Here is a 12,871-nt window from a genome sequence, read left to right as displayed (position 1 = left end):
AACATTCTGAAGAAAAATTGAAATGAATTCCCGAAAGAAATTCTAAAAAACAGGAATATTCTAGGAATCCATAGATGGATTTTGTGAAGAAATTCTAGGAAAAATACCAGAAGAAATCTGGAAACCCCTGTTGGAATACCTAATAAAACATCTTGAAATAATAATGAAAAAAAACTTAGAAAAATTCCCTAATAAATTTTGTTTTAATGAAATTTTAATGTATGGATGAAACCATACAGAAATTCCATGAGGAAATGCTGGAACTTCTAAAAAAACTACATAAAGGATTTCCAGTGGAGTTTTGATGAAATCTCTGTGTGAATTTTTGCAGGAATATCTACAAGAATGGCTTCCAGCCTTTCCGTAAGAATCCTTATAAGTATCTGAAAACAAATCTGTGGAAAAATGTCTGAATGAATCCTTGAAACAATTTCTGGAAGAGAAATGTCTAGAAGGACTAAAGGAGTGTGAAGAAATCTTGAGAATTTCGTTAATAATCTCTTGTAGAATTTCTAAAGCAATTTTTGGAGAAAGGTTCTGTGGAAATTTCTGATTCTTAATCATTTTCTAAAAAAATCCATGGAGTATTTTTGAGAATGTTCATGGATGGTTTGTTAAATTTCTGAAGAAATCTCTGTGAAAAAATGTGAAGAAATTCGTAAATAAATTTCTGGAACAATCTATGCAAGATTTTTTGAAAGGAATTCTTGAAGTATTTTCTAAAGGAAATCATGCAACACTTTCGGAAGCTATCCGTGCAAGACTTTCTAAAGGAGTTCTTGAAGAAATTTCTGGAGGACATTCTGAAGTCTAAAGGAATTCTTCGAAGATTTTGTGAAAAGTTTCCATCTGAATTTCTTTGGATGCTTTTTTAAAATAAATCCGCGAGAAGTTTCGAAAGGAATCAAATCCTTAGTAGATCTTCTGGAAGAATCACTCGAAAAATTTGTGAAGAAACCCCTAGTGCAGTTTCTACAGGTATCCCTGCAGAAAATTCCCAAATGGATCATACATTTTTTTAAAGATTTCCTGGAGGAATTAAAAAAAATACAGGAACATTTTCTGACAGAAATTTAGATTTTCAAAAAAAAAAAATCCCTGGAGCAATTTCCACAGTAACCCCAGAGGAAGATTTTGAATAAATTCTTAGAAGATCGTTTGAGAGAATGCTCAAAGGAATTTCCGATGGATTTTCGAAAAAAAAATCTAGAAAAATCCCGAAAAAATGGGGTAATTCTCTGAAGGATTTTCTAAAGAAATCCCTGGAGGTATTTATTCAAAAACTTTCTTACACAAGTCTTAGTGAAACTTCTGGAGGAATTCCTTGTGAAATTTTTGGAAGAATTGAAAGTTGCTATGGCATCGCTTTTTATTCAAGGAACTTCTGGAGAAATTTCTGAAGGAATCTCTGATCGAATTTTTGAAAGAATTCCTGGAGTGATTTGAGTGGATAACTGACACTGAGGAAGATTACAAGTGTTAGTCGAAACATGCGTATCTTTCAAAAGGTAAGCACAATAGGACGAAATTAAAAGGTACAAAACTAATTACACTCATTCGAAAAGGGTATTTTCCTTAGAAGGCTTAGAGGACTAAGACGAAATAAACGAGACTCAAAATGGACCTTACCGAAAATAATGTTTTAATAATCTTCCAGGAATGGTAGGACGGTTTGAAAAAATACTCTAAATCAGTTTAACCCTTTGGGGCCAAATTACGAAATTTGCTGTGATCCATAAATCTCTTGGACACTCGGAAGCCATTCATTGATGTTATTAGGATATTGCAGGTCATCCAATCTACCGTACGAGAGCGAATGAGGCACGTTACAAACAGGCGCGGAACAGGCAGAACTCAGTCTTCCGGATGAATAAGCGCCAGCAGGAAGAACGATATCGCGAAGCGATGGAACAGCTGTACCGCGCTAAGGACACACGAAAGTTCTACGAGAAGCTGAACCGCTCGCGCAGAGGCTTTGTGCCACAAGCCGACATGTGCCGAGATAATCACGGGAATATTCTCACGAGCGAGCGTGAGGTGGTCAAGAGGTGGCGGCAGCATTACGATGAGCACCTCAATGGCGACGTTGCAAGTACCGAAGGTGGCGTGGTAACAGATCTAGGAGTATGTGCACAGGACGAAAGACTTCCGGCCCCTGACCTTCAAGAGATTGAGGAGGAGGTTGGCCGGTTGAAAAACAACAAAGCCGCTGGAGCAGATCAACTACCAAGCGAGCTTCTAAAATACGGTGGAGAAGCACTGGTGAGAGCACTACACTGGGTCATTACCAAGATTTGGGAGGAGGAAGTATTACCGGAGGAATGGATGGAAGGTATCGTGTGTCCCATCTACAAAAAGGGCGACAAGTTGGATTGCGGAAACTACCGCGCGATCACACTACTGAGCGCTGCCTATAAGATTCGCCATCCGCCAGGTGTTGCAGAAATGCCGCGAATACAACGTGCTCACACATCACTTGTTCAACGATTTCAAATCGGCGTATGATACAATCGATCGAGAACAGCTATGGCAGATTATGCACGAATACGGATTCCCGGAAAAACTGATACGGTTGATCAAGGCGACGATGGATCGAGTGATGTGCGTAGTTCGAGTATCAGGGACACTCTCGAGTCCCTTCGAATCTCGCAGAGGGTTACGGCAAGGTGATGGTCTTTCGTGCTTGCTGTTCAACATTGCTTTGGAGGGTGTAATACGAAGAGCGGGGATAAACACGAGTGGGACGATTTTCCCGAAGTACGTTCAGCTGCTTGGTTTCGCCGATGATATTGATATTATTCCTCGTAAATTTGAGACGATGGCGGAAACGTACATCCGACTAAAGAGTGAAGCCAGGCGAATCGGATTAGTCATTAATGTGTCGAAGACAAAGTACATGATGGCAAAGGGCTCCAGGGAGGAATCACCGCGCCCGCCACCCCGAATTCATATCGACGGTGATGAAATCGAGGCGTTTGAGGAATTCGTGTACTTGAGCTCACTGGTGACCGACGACAACGACACCAGCAGAGAAATTCAGAGGCGCATTGTGGCAGGCAATTGTTCTTACTTTGGACTCCGCAAAACTCTACGATCGAATAAAGTTCGCCGTAACACGAAGTTAACCATCTACAAAACGTTGATTAGACCGGACATCCTCTATGGGCACGAAACATGGACCCTACGTGCAGAGGACCAACGCGCCCTTGGAGTTTTCGAACGGAAGGTGTTGCGTACCATCTACGGCGGAGTGCAGATGGAAGACGAGACTTGGAGAAGGCGAATGAACCACGAGCTGCATCAGCTGCTAAGAGAACCAACCATCGTCCATACCGCAGAAATCGGGAGGCTACGTTGGGCGGGTCACGTCATCAGGATGTCGAATAGCAACCCGACTAAAATGGTTTTCGAGAGTCATCCGACCGGTACAAGAAGATGTGGAGCGCAGCGAGCTAGGTGGGTCGACCAAGTGGAGGACGATCTGCGGACCCTACGCAGAGTGCGGAACTGGAGACAAACAGCCATGGACCGAGTGGAATGGAGGCGGCTACTATGTACAGCAGAGGCCACCCCGGCCTTAGCCTGACCGGTAAGGTAAGTAAGGTCAGCTAATCTAATTTGGATTTTAGAATCTTAGATCGATACGCGTAAAAGTAGTCATTTCCGCTATAAAGAGTAACGTTGTATAATCAACTATGGTTACCTGACCTGCTATTACCTATCTATGACCCTCTTCGGAATTGTACGAACCATTTCTAAATTCATTTGGGATGTTCCTAACTACTCCGACAGGTCTACATTCGCCTGCTATACAGAGTAACGTTGCATAATCAACTATGATTAGCGAATCTACTTGAACACTTACTCACTTTGGGACATTCAGGGTCGTCCAAATTGTCTACTTACTCCTTACAATCTACGGATGTACAATAGTAGTTTCGCAGTAAACTGTGAGCAAATAGAATTTATGAACCTGATGGAGTTGTACTAACAATTCCAACATTTCAGACAAACGACTCAGAAAAACAGAACTTCAGATCTACACTGGTAATAGGGTAATAGTAGTCATATCCGTCATATACAGAGTAACGTTGCCTATAATTGCTAGACCTATTTGCAGGGCTGTTACAAAATTTCCAAAATATCATCCGCGAAATTCGCGACTCCGGAAATAAAATCCGCTACTCGAGAAACAAATCCGCGACACGAACATAATTATTGAAATTTCATATTGAATCGGATTTTGTACTGAATAATGACATGTTTTTAAGAATAGTTTCGTAGATCCTAAGAAGTTTTCAACGATTTTTCATTAAGGCCACATTTTTTGTCAACCTTTGTTTGTGTTATTACCGAAAACGTATTTAGATTCCCGAAGGTTCAGGAACAACTATCTCTGGACCCGATACCAGATTTTAAAATTATTTTGTGATAAACCATTTTTCTGTGAAGTATCTCAGTAACATGTTTGTTGCTGAGATACCTTAGTATCGATAGAACCCAAGACCAGCGTATTGATGATTTACAGTGTGTTCCCGCATTCTGATGAAACTAGTTTATAAAGCCAACCACGTCCTTGGGGAATAAGAATCATATGACAGCAAGTCCTAAGAAGGGTTTGTCAAGAGCCTTGAACCTACGATAGGTGAGTGCACTACAATAACAGAGGATATTGTTACCGGCAACACTGTTGACCGCGAAACGACGGTGAAACCACCGTCCGCTCCCTCGCAACTGAGCGGCTGTCGCTGAGTAGACTGACAGTTCGGACCAAGGTAAGTAAAAGGAAGGTAATCCAATATGTCAGATTCCACCATCCGCCATGTTGGAAAACCTAACGACAGCTGGCAAGTTTGTATTCAATTTTTTTCACTGGTGAGATGACAAACAAAAACTTTCAGTCCTAGCAACGTAGCAACCCCACAGAAACCATGCACGCTTAACTATCTCAGCACTAAAATTGGACAAACTCCATGACACTCATCGAATGTTTCCTACTTACACGGATTGCAAATTAGCTCGTACACCCACTAAAGCAAATATTTTGCAATATTTTCGGCAAAGCATTCTCTTTTGGTTAAGAAATCACCATTGTATTCATAATTAATAAAAATGCGGGGCACGAGCAAATTTTAAACCTGGGGGAATAGTACTCATTTTATGAGTGCCATGGAAATATGTCAACATTGGTTATCCGTGTGGATAATGTTGTTGCCGATGCGGCACAGCAACGCTATAGCGTTCTGCAGCATAAACAAACTGGCCAGCTGTCACCTCCATCCCCCCGCAGTGTGCCGCACTCCCCGCATCCACTTACTGCTTATACGCTAACACCTTCCTTATAAACATCTTGGTTCGGACAGCAGCAGACAGAAAGGAGAAGAGCTGATTCATTCAGAGTATATTGTACACAGTGCACAGTCAGCACTTTTGATAGGCATTAGTAGTGAAAAATAGTAGTGGAATTTTCTGATTATCTGAAGTAAGTTTTTGGACTGTAAATGCTTGAACTTTGTATTAAGTTTATTCCTTTTTAAGTTAGCGAAGAATTAAACCTATTATCGGCAGTGTCAGCATCGCACATTTAGTGTAATTACCAGTCAGTCGAGGTACGTTTTGTATTGAACTAAGAATTACTTTCACTATTCAGTCAGTGTGAAACAGTGCATAACCTATAATCAATTATGTAATTTGTACAGATTGTATAATCCACATTATTCCTCGGTTACCGACCCATCTAGAAGCGACAGAAGAATACTGAAGTCTGTTTTGTATACTGTTAACTGATGTCTGACTAAAACTAATCTAATAAATTACAGCTTGTAGCTACTAAGTCTGCAACTAACAAGACGGTGTTTGTTCTGACGATCGGGAACATTCTACAAGAAATTCATCCGAAGTTGGATGTTTGTTGCCCATCGCCGGTCCCTGCTGAGGAGTAAAGCAACCGAACAGACGTCCGCCGACTGAACGACCCACGATTGAAGACGACCAACATCGCCCCGGCCGCCGCCGTCGGAGGTTTGATTGCAGTTAATCCAAGTCAGTACAGATTTCCTTTTTTGCTCCCATCTCGGATCCCGTCCCACAGTAGTGGCCCGTGCAATTCGACAGTGTACAGTAAGCTTGTTTGGTAGACAGTTTAGCTAGGGCAGTTAGAGTTAATTATGCCGAAAAAGAGCAATGTTACCAACACGGGGGGAAAAGATAATCCGTGCAAAAAATGTAATCAAATTGTGGGCGATGATAATTGGGTCTGTTGCGATGTGTGTGAATCGTGGATACATTTTCTGTGCGCAGGTGTCAATCAGTCAATCGCGGATAAGAGCTGGAAGTGCAGTGACTGTCTTGCCGATTGGGATGGCACCGATGTTACGTCGAAGTCGGGAGTGTCATTCAATGAATCTTCAGTGAGTAAAAGCAGTAGTCGTGCGTCTCAACGATTGCAACTGAGCTTGCAGCATCTGGAGGAACAACGTAGGCTGAGTAAGTTGCGGTCGGAAGAAGAGCTGCAAATGAAGAAAAAGGAAGAAGAAGCCAAGGAAGAAGCCCGACTGAAAAAGCTGCAGATGGAGGAAGCAGCCAAATTGAAGCAGCTGGACGAAGAGCAGGAGTATTTGAAGCAGCGGTACAACCTACTAATGCAGATTGCCGACGAAAAGGATTCATCTAGCAGGCGCAGTGGAGTGAGCGGAAAAAGTAAACAGACTGGAGTAAGTGTGAAAAGTAAACGTGATCAGTTGGAGAAGTGGTTGAAGGGAGCTGTGGTGGACGATGTTGGACAGTCGAAGCCATCGTCGTCGGTAAATCAAGTTGCCCTGCCGGTTCACACAGTCGGTGAATCAAGTCAACCAGCCGCAGTGGTTCGCGAATTACGATCACCAGCTTTGTTACCGGATGTTTCTGTTCCGTCAAACGTGAATCTATTGTGTCCTCCTGTCTCAGGAATAGTTGGGAATGTTCCCACTTTGGCGAAATCATACGAACAGCTGGTTTCCGGACAAGGAACTTCTGCGATGGCATCTGTTCCAGCATTAGCAGCTAGGCAATTCGCATCATCGATTCCGCCTATTTCAGCAGTTTCTGCAGTTTCCAATGTGGTTCTTCCGGAAGTGCAAGATATTCGAGTCGGGAATACCGATTCTGTGGCGGTCACGTTCGCTGAACGGGATACAGTAGTGTCCTCAGCTCCATGTACATCGCAATCCTTTGTTGGTTCGAGCGGTCTGATGTCAACAGTTTACGGAAGTCATCCGTACTACACGGCCGCTCCAATGGCACAACTAGCACCAACGAATGCAGTAGTTTCTGGAGATTTCGTTCGAGTGAATTCATCGCAAAGCTGTTTCGGTAGTGTTCCGCATCCAGGAGTTCCGCATAGTTCAGCAGTTCTTCAAGGAAACGCACCATTAGGCTATTCGTCGGCTCTACCAGTAACGAATTCGTTTGGACCATCATTTGCGGGAGCTGGATTGCCGAATGGAACACAATCGAGTCCTGCAGTAGGACCAACTAGTGCTCAACTCGCAGCGCGTCAGGTAATGCCTCGTGAGCTTCCCAAGTTCAATGGCGATCCGCAGGAGTGGCCTATCTTCTACAGGTGTGCGGATATACCGACGCGGAGAATTTGGCCCGTCTACAACGGAGTTTGGGAGGTTCCGCATTAGAAGCCGTACGAAGTCGTCTGCTGTTACCAGCGTCTGTTCCGTATGTGATGAATACGCTCCACAAACTCTACGGGCGACCGGAGATTCTGATTAGTTCGCTTCTGAAGAAGGTGAGGAACGTGCCAGCCCCCAAAGCGAAGCACCTGAATACGATTGTGGCCTATGGATTGGCCATTCAGAACTTGGTCGATCACATAATCTTGGCCGATCAGCAAGCACATTTGGCGAACCCAATGCTGCTTCTGGAGTTGGTCGATAAGTTGCCCACATCTCTCAAGATGCAGTGGGGAACCTACAAGCAAGGCGTTGCATTTGTCAACCTGGCGACATTCAACGGTTTCATGGCAGGCCTTGTGAACTTGGCGTCGGAGCTTACCATCGACGTGGACTGCGCACAAAACCAACACAAGCAAGCCCGCGTGGAGAAGCCGAAGCCAAGGGAGAAGCTTTTCACTCACGCCAACGAGTCGTCCGATGCCGCCAAGAAAGAGAAGGACACGTCAACAGAAAAATCTGTTTCAAAAGCCTGCTCGTATTGCGGAAAGGACAACCACCAGATCCTGAACTGTTCCAGTTTCAAGTCCTTGGATATAGGAGCGAGGTGGAAAGCCATGCGTCAGAAGAATCTGTGTCGTCTGTGTTTAGTACCGCATCGGAAATGGCCATGCCACTCGAAAAAGGAGTGTGGCGTGGATGGCTGTCGTTTTCGGCATCATATGCTGTTGCACAGTAACCAGACAAGCCGAAGCGAATCCGCTGAGACAACGAAGCCAACCGAAGCGATACAGCACAACTACCACCACACGAAGTCGTTCTCTCTCTTCCGTTATCTGCCAGTCACGCTTTACGGAGATGGGAAACAAGTGGAAACCTACGCGTTCCTGGATGACGGATCATCGTCGACTTTACTGGAAGAGGCAATTGCAGTTCAGTTGGGGATTGATGGAGAGCCGGACAACCTTTGGTTAGGATGGACCGGAAAGATCGGCAGACATGAGAAAAGTTCCAAAAGGATCAGCGTGGAGATTTCCGGGGTTGGAAAGCAAAACACATTCCAGTTGAGCAACGTACGGACGGTTCGTGAGCTAGGACTTCCTAGTCAAACGTTAAACTATTGCGAGCTGTCAAGATCCTATCCACATATGCAAGGTCTTCCAGTCAACAGTTACGTGAATGCAAGACCCAGTATGATCATCGGCATCGAGCACGTGCATCTTCTTACCAGTCTGAAGCTTCGCGAAGGCGCAAGGTGCGATCCAGTTGCAACGAAAACTCGCCTCGGCTGGTGCGTCTACGGAAGAAATTCTGGAAGTAAAGGATCCGTGGAACAGCTGAATCTGCACGTTGGTCAAGAGATGAGTAACAGTGATCTGTATGATTCGATGAAGAAGTTTTTCGCCGTTGAAGAAGCTGTGGTCACGAAGCACCTTGAGTCAGACGAAGATCAACGAGCGCGCAGCATTTTGGAGACAACTACAGTCCGCCGAGGATCTAGAATTGAGTCTGGTTTACTGTGGCGAAAGGACAATATCCACTTTCCCGAGAGCTACAAGATGGCGATGAACAGACTCCTAGGGTTGGAAAAGCGTTTGTCCAGAGATTCGGAACTACGACAAAGAGTGAACGAACAGATCAACAGCTACGAGCAAAAGCAGTACATCAGTAAGGCTTCACAGGAAGAGGTCAGCAGTCTGGATACTCGACGTGTCTGGTTTCTACCGCTGGGAGTAGTTATCAATCCCAAGAAGCCTGGCAAAATTCGGATGGTATGGGATGCGGCCGCCCATGGAGTCTGCTTCAACGACATGCTGCTCAAGGGTCCTGATCTTCTGGTGTCGCTAGTGGACGTTTTGTTGCGATTCAGACAGGGGAAAGTCGCCGTGTGCTCTGACATTCGGGAAATGTTTCTCCGAATCCTGATTCGCGATTAAGACAGATGGTCCCAGTGCTTTCTTTGGAGAAGTAATCCGGAGGAAGAAATACAAGTCTACGTGATCAACGTGGCGATGTTCGGTGCAACCAGCTCGCCATGTACAGCGCAGTTTGTGAAGAACTGGAATGCTTCCGACTGCAGCGAACAATACCCCAGAGCAGTGGAAGCAGTGACCAAGAACCACTACGTGGATGACTTCCTCGACAGCGTCAACTCGGTGGAAGAAGCAGTACAGTTGGTATCTTGCACTTATCCATGCAGCAGCCGGTTTCCAGTTTGGGAAGATACTGTCCAACGAGAAGGCAGTGTTAGACCGACTAGGAGAGACGAGTACAGCGATCAGTAAACCACTGCCAGTAGACAAAGACCGAATATGCGAACGTGTTCTGGGCGTCACATGGATCCCGTCGGAAGACGCATTCACATTCAATCAACAGGGATTGGAGGAAGTATTAGGTGCCGATTGGGCAGCACCAACGAAGCGACAAGTCCTGCGTATTGTGATGAAGCTCTACGACCCCTTAGGATTTATTGCACACTTCGTCGTCCAAGGGAAGATCCTGATGCAGGAGATTTGGCGAACACGTACTAGCTGGGACGAGCCTATTGCAGAGCAGCCACGTGAGCTTTGGATAAGGTGGATCGAACAGTACCGGCAGATCAACGAAGTGAACGTTCCTCGCTGCTTCTTCAAGGATTTCTGTCCGCAGCAAGTCAGCGATATTCAGGTCCATGTGTTCACAGATGCGAGCGTGTCAGCCTGTGCGTGTGTGGCTTACCTTAGAACGACGGTGGACGGAGAGAGTCAGTGTTCGTTGATTGCAGCAAAGACAAAAGTTGCACCTCTACGAACGCTATCCATCCCACGTTTGGAGCTTCAGGCTGCCATGATGGGTTCCCGTCTACTACAGAACATCTGCTCAGCCCTTAGCATCGATATCCACAGACGTTTCCTTTGGTCAGATTCAGCAACAGTTCTTGCTTGGCTTCGCTCCGATAGTCGTCGGTATCATCAGTTCGTGTCTTTCCGTGTTGGAGAAATCCTGTCATTAACCAGTGTGGATGTATGGCGCTACGTTCCTTCTCGCGAAAATGTTGCGGACGACGCCACGAAATGGAATGGGGGGCCTTCATTCGACCCGGATTGCCGTTGGTACCAGGGTCCAGCATTTCTGCAAGATCCGGAAAGTCAGTGGCCTACGGAACGACCAGGAGACACAGCGGAAGCAGATGTGACCACCGAAGAAATTCGCATCGTTGCAGTACACCGAACAGTAGTGGAAGTGATGGATATTGAACGATTTTCCAACTGGAACAGACTGCTACGTGCGACAGCATATGTTCACCGAGCTGTAGCAGTATGGAAGCATTCAACGAGCGGGACAAGATCGCTTAAAGTACTGAACCAGAGTGAATTTGCGAAAGCTGAAGAAACACTTTGGCGACAGGCGCAAGCACAGGCGTATCCGGAAGAAGTTCAGCGGTTGGAAGAAGGACAAAGTGTGGCAAAAGACAGTTCAATTCGTACACTGTCTCCATTTCTGGACGAAAAAGGAGTTCTACGGGTTGGCTGCAGAATCGAACAAGCTCCATCGATTTCATACGAAGCGAAGCATCCAGTCGTGTTGCCGAGAAGTCATCGGATCACATACCTCGTTGTGCTCAGCTTCCACCAGCAGTTCCTGCACGCGAACACCGAGACAGTGTGCAACGAGTTGAGGCAACGGTTCTACATTCCGAGGATGCGAACAGTAGTGCGGAGCGTATGTCGTAGCTGTCAGTACTGCAAGATTAAAAAGCAGCTCCAGTTCCACCGATGATGGGACCGCTTCCGAAGGTGCGTCTGACTCCCTTCATTCGTCCATTTACGTACGTCGGCGTGGACTACCTGGGTCACTTCGAAGTAAAAGTCGGTCGCAGTATTGTGAAGCGGTGGATATGTTTGTTCACGTGCCTCACAGTTCGAGCTGTTCATCTGGAGCTAGCACACAGTCTGTCAACGAAGTCTTGCGTAATGGCGTTCAGGCGTTTCGTGAACCGTCGAGGAGCCCCGATGGAAGTATTCTCGGATAACGGTACCAACTTTGTGGGAGCCAGTCGTCAGTTAAAAGAAGAGATCCAGCGAATCAAGGCCATCAACGAGGATTGTGCGGCTACGTTCACTAACGCCCGTACGCAGTGGCACTTCAACGTTCCTGCAGCCCCGCATATGGGAGGTCCGTGGGAGCGGATGGTGAAGTCTGTAAAAGTAGCAATGGCAGCAGTAATCCGACAGTCCGCATCATCCGAGTGACGAGGTGTTCGAAACCATAATGCTGGAAGCAGAGGGGATCGTTAACAGTCGTCCACTGACCTACGTTCCTTTAGAAGCAGCAGATCAAGAAGCGCTCACTCCAAACCACTTTTACTGTACAGTTCAAGCGGCATAAAGCAGATGGGTGTTGGAATATTTGCCAATGCTAACTAGGAAGACGAAGTGGTTCGAGAGCGTGAAACCGTTGAAGCCTGGGGACCTAGTCGTGATTATAGATGAGCAGACACGGAACAGTTGGGAAAGAAGACGGATTCTGGAAGTCTTTCCGGACAAATCAAGCCAAGTTCGACGTGCAGTAGTACAGACAGCTCGAGGAGTCTTCACCAGGCCGGCAGTGAAGCTGGCAGTCCTGGATGTTACGAACAACGACAAGAAAGAGGATGAAGTCGCGCCGGAAACGGAAGTGGTTCGCGGGGCGGGGGATGTTACCGGCAACACTGTTGACCGCGAAACGACGGTGAAACCACCGTCCGCTCCCTCGCAACTGAGCGGCTGTCGCTGAGTAGACTGACAGTTCGGACAGCAGCAGACAGAAAGGAGAAGAGCTGATTCATTCAGAGTATATTGTACACAGTGCACAGTCAGCACTTTTGATAGGCATTAGTAGTGAAAAATAGTAGTGGAATTTTCTGATTATCTGAAGTAAGTTTTTGGACTGTAAATGCTTGAACTTTGTATTAAGTTTATTCCTTTTTAAGTTAGCGAAGAATTAAACCTATTATTGGCAGTGTCAGCATCGCACATTTAGTGTAATTACCAGTCAGTCGAGGTACGTTTTGTATTGAACTAAGAATTACTTTCACTATTCAGTCAGTGTGAAACAGTGCATAACCTATAATCAATTATGTAATTTGTACAGATTGTATAATCCACATTATTCCTCGGTTACCGACCCATCTAGAAGCTACAGAAGAATACTGAATTTGTAAGTCTGTTTTGTATACTGTTAACTGATGT

General features: G+C 45.6%; 2 protein-coding genes across 2 annotated transcripts in view; one reads left to right on the top strand and one right to left on the bottom strand.

Moving 5' to 3' along the window:
• LOC109422636 (structure-specific endonuclease subunit SLX1 homolog) overlaps positions 1–12,871 on the bottom strand; it is a 51,903-nt gene that overhangs the window by 2,889 nt on the left and 36,143 nt on the right. The gene's annotated exons all lie outside the window — the stretch shown is intronic.
• The window catches only part of LOC134291783 (uncharacterized), a 320,651-nt gene that overhangs the window by 300,553 nt on the left and 7,227 nt on the right, over positions 1–12,871 (top strand). The gene's annotated exons all lie outside the window — the stretch shown is intronic.

Source organism: Aedes albopictus, chromosome 3 (assembly GCF_035046485.1).
Source record: "Aedes albopictus strain Foshan chromosome 3, AalbF5, whole genome shotgun sequence".
Classification (NCBI taxonomy): Eukaryota; Metazoa; Arthropoda; class Insecta; order Diptera; family Culicidae; genus Aedes; species Aedes albopictus.
Note: the sequence above shows the minus strand (reverse complement) of the source record. Positions and strands in the feature narration are given on the sequence as shown.